Source organism: Epargyreus clarus, unplaced genomic scaffold (assembly GCF_041222505.1).
Source record: "Epargyreus clarus isolate Ecla_fem2 unplaced genomic scaffold, WU_Ecla_fem_2.2 ptg000001l, whole genome shotgun sequence".
In the NCBI taxonomy this organism is placed as follows: domain Eukaryota; kingdom Metazoa; phylum Arthropoda; class Insecta; order Lepidoptera; family Hesperiidae; genus Epargyreus; species Epargyreus clarus.
Genome location: NW_027332209.1, coordinates 7,773,406 through 7,787,169, shown reverse-complemented (window position 1 = coordinate 7,787,169; position 13,764 = coordinate 7,773,406). Strand labels below are relative to the sequence as shown.

The following is a 13,764-nucleotide window of genomic DNA, read 5'->3' as shown; positions in this document are numbered from 1 at the left end:
ATGCAGATTGCTGTCCTTCTTTCAGCTCAGAATTCTAACCAGTTTAGTCATTACAAGTCACATTCAAACAGGAAACAAATTAATACCGTATTTCTTCAAGTATAAAAGTATTTCCTAAGCATGACCAGCAAGTCTCTTTCCACTATGTACCTGTAATTCCGAATCCAGTTTCTTCCATGTAAAGAAAAATTATAGAGTTGCCGAGGTTGCAGCGCGGCATTCCTGGTAAGGCAGACGATGTGCTCGCCGACTCAGTTCGAAAGTCGACTTACCATCGTTCGGACGTTGAGTGTGCGCGTCAAGTGGTTAAAAATAAAACAAAACATTTTCAAACAAACAAATCTTGAAAAAATAAAATAGTGCTGTTAATTTTGTTTAAATTGAATCAGTGCTGTTCAAAGTTTCGGTTGTGCACAAACTTTTGAATTGGATACCGCGTACCCGATTGGAAACCAGTTGGATTGTTTATTAACGTACGTATTAACATACCTAAGGATTACGGCTGTGTAAGGCCAATTTAATATCCATAGAACTTTTTAATAATGCTAATTAATGGTAATAAAAGTTACTAAGAGCATGTGAGTTACTAAGGTTATATTATATTTAACTTCCTCGCCGTGGTGCAGGAAATAATCATTTATTTTTAGATATACAATTTTAAAATTATTCGATTTAATCATATTCTTGGAAGTTATTAATTATGACATCATATAACGTTTCTATAATTTTATTATACTATTGTATTAAAACTTTTCCTATTCAGTAACTTTACTTACTTACCGTTTTATAACAAACGATATTCCGTGTAATAATACTTTGTAAAAATAGACGATTCATATTATGAAAAATATTATGCAAAAATCCAAAAATCTATTTCGATTCGATCTTTCAATTTATTTTATTAGGTAATTTAGAGACCAATACGATCTGCTCTGATGCTTTTGGCTAAGAGAGGGTTGCTGCAATCTATTCGATAACAATTGCTTGATGATGTACAATAAACCACATTTATATATCTTTTATCAATTATTTCCTACACATAAATAAAAAGTTACGTCGCAAGTTATATTTAGAAAAAGTTTCTTTATATTTTTTATTTTGTTTTGTTTAATAATTACCGTACTAATTGCTTTCTATACTTGTTATTTTAAACCAAGCTCATGTTAAATATTGTAACTACTCAATCGTGAAGTTCGTATACATTACAATCAATCCCGGGAAAACTTAGGATCTTATTTATTTACTTAAATTATTTTACGCCCGACTTATAACAACGGTCACCATACTAATAGGCCAAGCAAAAGTTTGTAGGTTCGATCTGTAGTTTCGGGACCAGAATAGGGCTACGGTATCCCCTGCCTGTCGTAAGAGGCGACTAAAAGGGGGCTTCCGGGGTTGCGGGCGGTAAGTGTGGGAGCTCGAACCGCTCGGTAAGCGACCCCGGGAAGGGCGGCGGTATGTGTGGTCGCATACCGTCGTACACACCAGATGGTGTGGCGAGCGTCAAGCTCACCTGGGCAGAGCCCGACGGGGCAACGCGCTAAGAGGACTCCGGTTGCGTTCCTTTGGAGATCCCGGAGCCCTCTACGCAGCGCTGAGGACGGCCACCGGGGGGGTTTTAGTGCGGTAAAAATCCCACATAACCCTGCGTCGCTCCCACGGCGCCGGGTACCTTTTGAAGGTTTCCCCCTCGTGAACAAAAAAAAAAAAAAAAAAAAGGTTCGATCCCCGGCCAGGCTCTAATTGGCGCTTTTATTTTTGTTTGGATTAGGCGTTCTGTATTCATCTTCAATTCTTCATGTCGGCCCGAAATATGCACGTTGATCGCGAATCAATGTGAATATTTTTTACACTAAGTTGTAAAATACTTAAATATAAAATTCTTTAGATACTTTTTTACAACAGATCGTTGCTTTACCTGAGACTTCTAAGTCATTTGGTATCTACTATGTATAGTTTGGTTTTCAACAGGTTTTTGCCTTAAATAAGGGGCTTACTTCAATAATTCTCAAAAAAATACTGTGTATTCTAGAAGTTGCTTCTCCGCCGATACAACAGGTGCCAAATTAACATAATGAGTATTTTCTTCGAAACCAATCACGGAAAGCTGCATTTCAACATCTGGTCTTCTCTGATCTACATGCATAGGGTTATTAAACTTATTAGTACTGGTATGTTTATTATTCAACTACGTTAAACAAAGTTCAAAGGCATAATTTGTTTTAGATCAACACAAGTGTCGTATTAAACTTTCACACATTTCAGTAAAAGTAATTAAACCAAACGGCAACTAATCGGTTAATAATTTTAAAGTGTGAAAGTAGTAAATATAGAATTAAGCAAATTAAACGGAACCTATGGTTTTAATTATACTATTTTATCAAGATTCTTATATTTTATTCAATTCTATTTAAACTATTTATTACAGTATATTATAGAATTGTACCAAGCTACGTGTATTTTCAGTTCAACAACGCGGAAATAGAAAACTATTGGAATAACAAAATTAAAATGTCATTGCCTTCATAAAATAAAAATAACTATTTCCTTTATAAAGTTCGAACACATTTTTCTCTATAAACCGTTTTGTTTTTTGCTTTATAACTCTCGTTCAGCCGGCAATCGGATAGCGCTTTTTGTTTTCAGATCTACTTGTCAGCTTGCCCGGAAATAGAAATAGAAATAGAAATATTAGCCAATAGCTATATTCAGATGGCTCTTCACTTTCCAATTTCTCAAATAAATTGTTAAGCATTTTACGTAGAATTTGTGAGTAATAAAGTCCCAATTAACGGGAGATAAAGAGTAAATAAGAGGTCTATGAAATAGACACTTACTTTTTCAAGTTATTTTTATGGCAATTTTACGCTAGTCTTCAAGCTGACTCAATTGATTCGTCGTTTCCTGAAAGAACAAGTATATCCACTAATAATTTCTTCAGTATGATCATTAATTGTGTTTATGTATGGGAAGTATCAGAAGATTATATAGTCCGTATATTCGTTTTTGCTCATATGAAAGTTCTCTTTTTTTAGTTTATAGTTTTATTTATTATTTTTTACTCAATTTTTTATGTAAATAGTAATTCTAAATATACAGAGCCTGAATAAACTCTAAATTGAAGTAACTGTGTCCATATGGACATTGGACATATCGGCGTGGATTACTTTTCCTCGTAAAATTGCTTCAGCTCCAAGATTATAACTAAAAATGTATACAAAAATATGTGTGTCATAAATTTATAACCAATTAACTCCACTGATCTTCATATTTCATCGTTCAGTGAAAATACAAGATACCATCCATTTAATTCCATCACGACACAAAATTCTTCAAATTCTGAGTGATCAAGATTGATATCTACGTAATGAGAAATGCTTATACGTTGTCGTGTAAGATTAATTTATACTTGTTTTCACCCACATACCCCAAGTATTTGCATGGACATAAATCTGTTTGTAGAGATTTCTCGCGGGCCACTTACGCCGATCGGCCTAGTTGTGGTTTCTATATTCATATGTTTGTACAACTAACGAGAAAATTGTCTAAGAATAGATAGAACTTGTTTCTAAAAGATAACAGTTTACATTTTATCTGAGTTAGCAAGTAGCGTATACTAATAATAAACACAATTTTATCCCACTGCTGGGTACGAGTCTCCTGTTCAAGGCTCTTAATTTTAAACTGCCCACCTAGTCCACCACACAGGCCAAATGCAAATTGGTAGACTTTAACCTTTAAGAACTTTTTTTATTGAACTCTTAGGCATGCAATATTTTCGCGACATTTTCTTTCACTGTTAAAAAAGTGATAATTATACTTATACCAATTACAAAACAAATAACCCTAAGTTATATTGGTTATGAAACAAAAACAACTCTAAAACAGAAATCTTAATTTATCTTTATTTGATTCCACAAGTTTTACATAACAAGATTTGAAATTTCTCCAAAGAAAGTATTCGATCCGCATACTAATGTAATCGGTATGGCAAACAGTTAAGTAATACAATTTACGTAACAATATGATACATATTAGGAATAAGTATATATTAATTTTGGAGGCGTTGATAGGTAACTTTGTGGTACAATATATCAAATTGATATGTCACATTAAGGACACGCTTGACAGTTTACGTCGACTTTTATTGCGCCAAAAATGCTTTTAATTTCTATACTAACCCGATGTTTGTGTAGTTTTTATTTTATGAAATGGAAGTATCAAATTAGAAGTGCAATCCTCGATACAAATAACATCCTGATAGCAAATGACAACAGCTGCTCATAGACAATTATCCAAGCTAATCAATCCCAAATAATATTGAATTTGTACTTGAGGTCGACCACAGATCCGTCACAATTCTTAAGTAGGAATGTTTCAGATAATTGCCATTTTCCCGACCACAAAATTTTCATTACATTATCGAGTATCTATCGATATATCCACCAAACACTTAGGGCAAGAATCAAACGGTCTAGTCCTGTACTACAAATAATATTAGTACACTATTTCGTGTCTATTAGCAGTCTATTTCCTTCGTCTACGACTAAGCTCCACAAAAATACGATAATATCAAGCCGATCGACAATAAAGATATCGTTTCTTTATACACATAAAAAATCAAAGCAAATACGACCGTTTGGTTCCATTACAGAATGATGGACCGCATGTTTTCAAGCGATTTGACGATTTCACGCCAGGTTGCGCGTTCCAATCGCACTATTTGTAAAAGTGACAATATGAAGCGTTATTGAATTTTACGTTCAAATAAAACGAATCGATGAGAGTTATTTGTGATTTGACGCGTCATATTTACACACTGTACACGTGTATACAGGGTGATTCTTTTTTAGTTGGCTAGCATGGTCACATCAGAAAATATTTGGAATAGCCAGAAATTCAAGAGTGTTGGAGTCGATTTTCATAAAAACTTAAGCCGTACTCTAACAAACCTTTTTTAAACATGACAATTCAATATATATAGAACACTCTGTATTTTAGCGACATGAGATGGGAAATAGGACCGCTTAACACGTTCCCTGCGGCACAGATTTTTCTGTACTTTCCATTACTGCGTTACGAGTTGTTTTAAACCTCGTCCTATATCCGACATTGTGGCGGCACGAGGCGTGTTAAATCCCACCGCCCGAAGGAGACTAAAATCCTTTTTTTGGCGCCAAATAAGACAAAATCGATGGCTTTTGTCTTGATTATTATTAACAATGAGTTGATTAACCTAAAACTGCCGCCGCCCTTGGTTAAATTCGTTACTTTAGATTCTATGGGTAAAATAAAATGTGGGTCTAATGCACCTCGGACCGCACTGAAAAATGGCAGGTTTCCATATAATTTAGTGATGGGAAAATAAATATCGATTTTATTTTATTGTTTTTATTTATCAACGTTATGGACAGAATGAATACAAAAAGGGGAAAAGTTATGGATGTTTTTCATTGAAACATTTCAGACAATAAGGTTTTTTGCAAACAGTGCATTCCGTGAGATTTTTTTTTTGGTTTTTTTGTCTGCCTCACGACATGTCAAGAATGTGCGGAGTTTTTCGTAGCATCCGATACATCTCTTCTTCTTTGGACCCTTATCGAGATGATGTGCTTTCTTTGCAGTGGATTCTGAAAAGTAGGAGCGAGTAGATTAGGGTAAAGAGTAATCGGAATACTCGGTAACGATTTTGCCTACGTTTCCTATATCAATAATGTAGCTACTTAACTTTTGTTTGAACCATAACAGGAAACGTAATTATCTATAATGTAATTTCTTACTATACGGATATACGCCTAGCCTGCCAAGTCTCACTACTGGACTTTCACCTAGACAGAGTATATTTGTGACTTACCTGTTTTTGAAATATCTTCCTGTATTCTGATTCTGGCTCAGATTTTTCAACCGGTTTTTCTTCATCTTCCTCCATGATCAACTTTTTTCGGCAACGTTTCGACATGATAATTTTCAACATAAAGACAGCGGTCCTACTTCGTCGCTACGCAGCCTCGACTGCGTTGCACAACACTAACCACGTGAAGCTAGCGTGGGGTGCGGTACGAGGTGCGTGGGGAAACGAGGCGTTCCCAACCTCGTTCCGCACTGTGTTAGCATTATTATTTGTTCAGTGCGGTACGAGGTCTAACAAACCCGACATTAGGTTGGTGTACCATAGAACTAGGAATCAGTAGCACATCACAAACATATAGTTATCACTCTCCTACACTGAACCAGACGGAAGTTATGCCTCTCGCACCACAGAGAAGTTAAAGTTTTTTCTTACCGCTATAACGACCAGACATGGACGAGGTGTTTTAAGCCGCGTTCCGCAGCTAACGTGTTAAAAGAATGAAATAGGTACTGCAAATAATGAAAATTGTAAAGTTAAAGGAGTGCGCGAATATTTAAAAAAATCTTACATATAACCTCAATTAACAGTTTTAAGATATTACATATAAATATATAGATGTAAAAAACTTATTTAAACACACGCAATACACAAGATTATACATAATCATGAACAATTTTATAAGGTTTATTATTTAATTTTAATTAACATAATATTAGCTTGCTAGGTTTTGGCACACGAGCTGACACCATTGCATATTAAACTTATTTGCATATGAGTAGGTGTAGCCACTTAACAAATGGAATATTGTTTTAGAAGATTACATAATGACACATAATTAATTTGCAATTTTCTGCTTTAAATAAAGTTGATAATTAGATATTATTCTAATTAATATAATCGAAAAAACTGTATTGTACAGACTCTGCCCATAACTAAGTAATTATCATCACTCAAGTATCATTAAAGGACAATGCCCATGAAAGTATGGACCGCCGTCCAGAGTTGCATCAAATTGAAACTTGTTGTGGACGATGTATAATTAACCAAATACTACCACCAATAATTATTTTTTAGATCAGCACCCGGGTTCTCAAGTTATTTACCGAAATGTTACATAACCTCAAAATCGAAAATATCTGACGATAGATGGATGGTCGGTTTTAACTGATAGTAGGTACCTATAATGTAGTTCGATTAACATATTCCATTTACTTATAAAGGTAGTAGGTAAAAAAACCTAAAATAATCCTAAAAACCTAAAATAATGAATTCCGAGTATAAAATACCGCCATTTTAATTTTTAAGAACAACAATCAACATTTCGTCTTATTTTATCTTAAATGGAATCCCCTGTTCAAAGAAACTATTCTGATCGACAAATTATGTAAAAAAACCAAAAAGTTATTTTAATATTACTTTCATTTTGACGCATGAGAAAAATCAGTACCAAGAATGGGCATTCTCCTTTGTAGTCAAGTTTAAATGGTCAGAGCCTTACGTCTATCATGTTACCCTTGAAAACTAATTTAGGATCCTTCACATTAGAAAAGGTGCTTTAAGACTATTTTTTATATTTAATAAGTTGGGGTAGCACATAAGCATAGTAACCCACATCACCACATTAAGCACCACAGTTCATTAAGTGGTGACTGCAGCCTATGACCTATGGCTTACTCTATGTAGAGCAGGCACCACATCAATCAAACCAGCACTTATTTCGGTGTTATAAGGCAAAACAGGAGTAGCGATGGTGACTCCAAAGTCGGGCACAAAATACTACTTACCTACTATCTTTAATAATATTAATAAACGCTTTCTACACCCACACTAGGATTCCCTGTATCGTGGATGCTATGGAAACACACAGAGACAAATACACAAACACCCAGACCCAGAAACAGAAAACTAAATTCATCATTTAGAAATTTGTCTGGCCGGGGATCGAATCCGGGACCCTCTGCACGTCAGTCCGGTTTGGTGACCGCTCTGCCATGCGGGTCGTCTTCAAATGCCTACTCACAAATATTATATAGTAGGCCAAGAAAAAGATGATTCTGCAATCTTCATAACTATGTCGTCGTCGTTAACACATGTTTTCACCCAATTTCATCCAAGTAGATTCGCAGATAAAATCTCTTACATACCACGTTTACGTTTTTACAAAATAAAACCGTAAGAAACTTGCAATATTTTCAAGCTTTCATTTTTATAAAATTAACGCTACATCATACTGGTGCTTGATGATTTAGGTTTAAAAAAATTATTAGCGTATAAAACAGAGTTTCTTTTACATTGAGATACAAAAAGAAATAATTGATTACAAAAAAGCTTTTAAAATTTACAAATTGCAAATGCTTTACAAATTTCCTGAATATAAAATTAAAAACTATACGAGTTATACTAACTAACGGTAAAGTCATTATTTTCGTCATATTATATGTTAATTAATTTTTAGTTTGTATTATTTTACAAAAACGTTTGACTGTTAATAAATTCTATAGTTTAGTTACATAACCAGACATTTTCAGTCCCGCCTTGTATTTAAAAATTAATTAATTAAAAGTTTTTAATACATGCAATTGCGATGGCTATTTTAAAATCTAATTTAATATTACAATTATTTTTATTATAACTAAAGTACAGTAGATACAAACTCAATATATTCTACTCTAAATGAAGAATGAGTTAAAATACTTAACTAATAGAGTATGTCAATGCTTTACTAATTTCAACGTTGTAAAGCCGATTACCGATAGGGCATACACACTTTAATCATCTTTAAATATATATGTCGGAGTGGTCACCTGTGACGTCATAAAATGGGTACTTCAGAACACAAGCTACACCTAAAGCACTTGGTGGAGCTTCGACAGAGTCTCGGTGCGGCGGTCGTAAGGGGCGAACGCATACAGAAAGACTTGGGAACTGACGAGTGAAGTTGACTCGCGCGCACCGAGGAACTGTCTCCGTTTTGATAGTGTCCATTTAGTTGTAGTTCGATTAATTAGAGTATTCTCAGTATAGTGATTTAGGGACTATGTAAAGTATTACCAGTGATTGAGTTAAGAGACATAAGCTAGTGATAAGAATATCTGTGACTGTATTCCTACCTGTACCTGTATCATAATTATCCTGACAAATATGAAGTAACAAAGATGTCGGTTCGGGAACACATACGAAAATCAACTAATTCGGCCATCCTGTTCTGACATATATATATTATAACAGCTCATCTAAAACATATAAAGCTGAACGTTTGACAAATCGTTGCTACTAGAGTATAAAAAATAAAATCAGTTAATACTATCGACGAGCTTCAAGCTTTTCTCAGTTAAAGCCTATAGTCATGCCTAGTAATGGCACTTTAAATATACCCATACTTATACAGGCAATTTACCAATACCGTTGTCTAGTAATTGTACATAAAAAGGTAGCTACAGTTCACAGGCACCAGCGTATCGAAAACCATGTGTCAATTTAAACAACACCGCAACTGATTAATGGCTGAATTACCGCTAGTGGCAAATTGTCATGAGCGTATCACTTCACCCTGTGAAGTGATTCATTATACTTATTGAACGGGTTTATAGCTCATCAAACATCCAGTGAATGATTTAAAACAGTCACTCAATAAGCTACGCAGTTTAAGTGGTTAAAGATTGCAGGTTATAGCTAGCTAGCAGGTAATGATTAATGATATATACGAGTATATATATATATAGCCTATCCATCAGACACGGATTGCTGCCAAAACCTTAAGATTGCTTTTATAGCCTACTTAAAGTAATAACTTAAACTTATTATGATTGTGTTAGGTATAACTTTTTGAATTTTGGAAGGGGACTCTCCAAATATGACACGTAGTAAAATATGTTTGCCGTTGCCAGTTTAGTATAATACAAATCAAATAATTTGACTTTCGCGATAATCTCGTTAGCAGATCCCAAAACAAAGAACACAGACAAATATTTTTAAATATTTTTTTTTGTCATATCAAATCAATTAATATAGATGGTACACAATTTACATACTGAGTAGCAAGTTTTACTTAAAGCTTCTTTCGTCATAATGAATATTCGACTGAGCACCTACTTGTGTATTTCAAAAGTTACTACAGAATAACAAGATTTCCTAATCACCGTGAAACTAGGCATATCTAAATGTTTTTTCATGGAGAAGGTTTTTATGCAATCCATTTTATTTTAACCGATTTCACGACTACTTAACTAATAACCTAATGACCGCGCGAAGTCATAAGCGGAAGATAGTAGTAAAGATCAAGTAGCTATAATATATAAGTTTGAGTGTAGAATGTAGTAAATATTCTTGCAATGCACCTGATCGTAATTAGTAACTGCCGCCCATGGACATCTATAACGAACTCTGTATAGAACAGGTGTTCTACCTAAAACCAATCACAATACATTACGACTCCAAAGGAAAGGTGACCTCCTGACATGTAAATGAGGCGGCATCCACATTCCACACCCTTGTACCAATACGCTTCCATTAAAAAAATAGATATTTCCCCGCTCTACCCACACTAATGCTTCCTTTGAAATTAGAATAACAGTTAACAGTTTAAGGAAGACAAATTTATCCGAGGCATTCAAGCTTTCAAGCGACCTCTGGTAGGAATCTCATCTTATCTGGAGTTGATTACAGATGTCTATGGGCGGCAGTAGCCACTTACCATCAGGTGGACTGCATGCTCGTCTGCTACCCGTATATTATATAAAAAAAGTTATTTTTTGTGTAAACAACAATATCCTTAGTATGAGTTTTCACGTTTTTACAAAAATGACTGTTTTAGTATTTGCTTACGTTTCCCTTACATTTCCAATCAGTTCCGATACAGTCTGCTAGAGGCGCTGATCGGAAATATATGAGCAAATACGCAAACAAATACAAAAACAGTCATTTTTGTAAAAACGTAAAAACTCATACTAAGGGTACAAATCCCAACTTTCAACCGGCTGTTGATGTCGTGGTCGATACGGCATACATATGGCTAGCCGTTATTAGACATGAACAAGAACGGTTTCCAATTAAGTTATGCGGAACGAACGTACGGCGAATGCGAGCTATTTATCACGAATGCCGCTTCACCTTGATAACATAATTGGATAGAGATTAATTAGTGTATGCAAAACAGAGAATTTGGTAAGCAATACGCGGCTGAAATGTTTGACACACTTACTGGTTGTTCGGAAAAAGTAGAATTTACTGAAGCGTTACATCAAAAATGATGACAGTACAAAATAAAACAAAACATTTATTAAACATGAATTGCACATATACGAGTATGTTTTTTGGAAAATATACAATATACCATATACAAAAATATGCCATATACGAGACATAAATTGAGGAATATGACTTTACAAAGCATCAGTACACAAAAGTAGTATATACAATTGCCTTTACTTCTACTCATAACAATAATAACATCATTACCATGTAATTAACTTAAGTTAAAACTAAAACCGCAGTCCATAAACTAAGTGCACAGTTAAAATAAGTAAATTTACATCGTGAAGTTAAGTACATACTGTACAGTAATCAAGGGCAACGTCATTTAGCGTGTATTAGCTGTAGCAGTGATCTAATGAGAATGTTATGATGTCATGACCACCCAGAGATGCTAGATGACACAAATAGCGTGAGATAAGAATTATACAAAGCTACGATCTATCGTGAATTAGATTTATTTTAAATATTAGTTTATATACGAATAAATAAAACAGTAAAGTATATAGTTGAGCTCGTGATAATTCTAGCTCACAGATTAAATAAAAAAGTATATAAAAATATAAATAAGTTACTATAAAAAGGAAATGAAAATGTCGTTAAAAATCTCCCACGTATGGACTCTGTAACGCTAGTTAACTAAAATTTCGTCTGAAAGGATAAAATAGTACATTTTGAATATAAAATAGTAGGAGAAGAATTCGTGTATTAAGGATGGGATTAAAATACATTATACATACACAATAAAAAACATAATTCTTAACTCTACATAAATAGAGACTCAATAGTCTCTAGCAATGTTAATCGCCCCGAGCTAGAGCGCTCCGTTACGTTATTAACTTTCGAGCTCAAAAGGCAAACAAAAGAGCAACGTTTGAAGGAAGATCAACTTTTCAATCTTTACATTATAAAGATTGGTGTACCGTTAGAATTTTTTTTGTCATTTGAACCTCGGCCGCTTTGTAATTCCATGAAATTAAACTTTACTTTTTATTATAAGCCTATGAATTCTATTATAATTTGTGCAAACTGACACAAAATAGCTGACGTACTCATACTTACTTTGCTAAAAATGTTCCCGAGAATATACTCAAAAACTTCCCGAAGTTTCATGGCGACTGGATGAATGATGTAGTAGTGCATAAAGGATAAACAGACAGACAGATATTCAATTTTATATTATAAACATTCCTGAGCTGACCTCATAAAGGTCAACAACAACACTAACGTTGACAACTTCTTTATTTTATAGGTAGGTATAATTATTTATGTATCTAAAGTTCCTTGAAAATTACTGTTAGCTTTTAGAAGTTATGGTTGTTTTGTAAAGAAATTTTTATTTTTATACACCAAAAATAGCGAGAAGGTATGCAAACTCCCGCCACAGACGCAGACATTCCATAAATCTCTGAATAAGGGTGCGATCCCATTGCAGAGCTAGTAACTATAAGATAAATTTATAGTTCAAACTGAGCTATTTGTCATTTGATTTTAAAGGTGGGACATGAATCATAATATACGAGTACCATTTATTTAATCGTTCGGCTGCCTCCTGTGAATGTTTCTTCTCGTTAAAATCACTATCCAATAGTTAATAGCTCTCAATGAGACCTTACGGAAAATCACTCTCATGGTCAAATGCTTATCTGGTAAACAAGAATATTTTATTTACATCGGATCATAAATATTTTGAGGTATTTTTATACGTTTGAAGTAGAAAAGAAGCATACTGTCTACTCGCTGATGACGTGTGGCAACAGCGAGTGGACAGTATGCGACAACCTATGACCATCGACGCCAATCGACATGAACTATCGATCGTGTGTTAGCTCACTTTGATTAATTTGCTAGTTTTCTAGCTCACTATGGTTAATGTGTTAGCTATTGTCTTTCGTATAGCTCATTCTTGCTCGTGTGTCGCTTCCTTACCACGATTACTCAAAGATTGCATAGATAGTAAACAAACATTGTTTTCGAAGCGCGATGCGTTACTGTTCCTTATGTAAGAATTTCCGCTTCCTATCTATTAGGCAGCTTTTGTACATCATGTTGTGCAATGTGTGATCGAAAATGGTGAACGTCTAAAGATCATTGTGGTTACAACGACACTCGTAATGATGTAATGTATGAAAGTACTCATTTTGCTTTGTCATAATTGCAGTTGCAAAAGATGAATATTTCCTGTTCAAATGGACGCCGCAAACAGTAGTGTTCAGATATAAAGATATTCTAAGAGCCAGTAGGAAAAAAATATCTTATTGTGTCCCATGTATGTCGTACTCAGGGGATACTCGAGTTCAATAGGTATAAATAGCCCTTAAAACATTTTAAATAACCATAAATTCCGCATGGGTCACAATAAGCAATAAATTTATTTTTAATACAATACGATCAATTAAACCAGTTAAAGAGCCAGGATATAACAAAGAGACATCAAAATTTTAACACATTTTTGGCCTTACGGGTTAAAATATGATAATAACAAAAAAAAATTGATTTTTCTCTCTCTTGATAAAAAAATATCTTTCTTAAAAAGGTATTAAATTTTGTACCATGTTTCAAACTAGAAGTTAATTTCTAAATAGACAAACCCTTTGTTTAAAATGGCTACTTGCTCAAATTTCCATCATTGTTCCGAGCGGGTGTAACATGGATCATAATAG

At 34.2% G+C, this 13,764-nt stretch overlaps 1 protein-coding gene across 1 annotated transcript in view; it reads left to right on the top strand.

Moving 5' to 3' along the window:
- The first annotated feature begins 205 nt into the window (after positions 1 to 205).
- Positions 206 to 13,764, top strand: part of LOC140757263 (uncharacterized) — a 75,096-nt gene continuing 61,537 nt past the window's right edge. The window contains exon 1 of the mRNA XM_073093257.1: positions 206 to 473. The gene's annotated coding sequence lies outside the window, so the exon portion shown is untranslated. The remainder of the gene's footprint in view (positions 474 to 13,764) is intronic.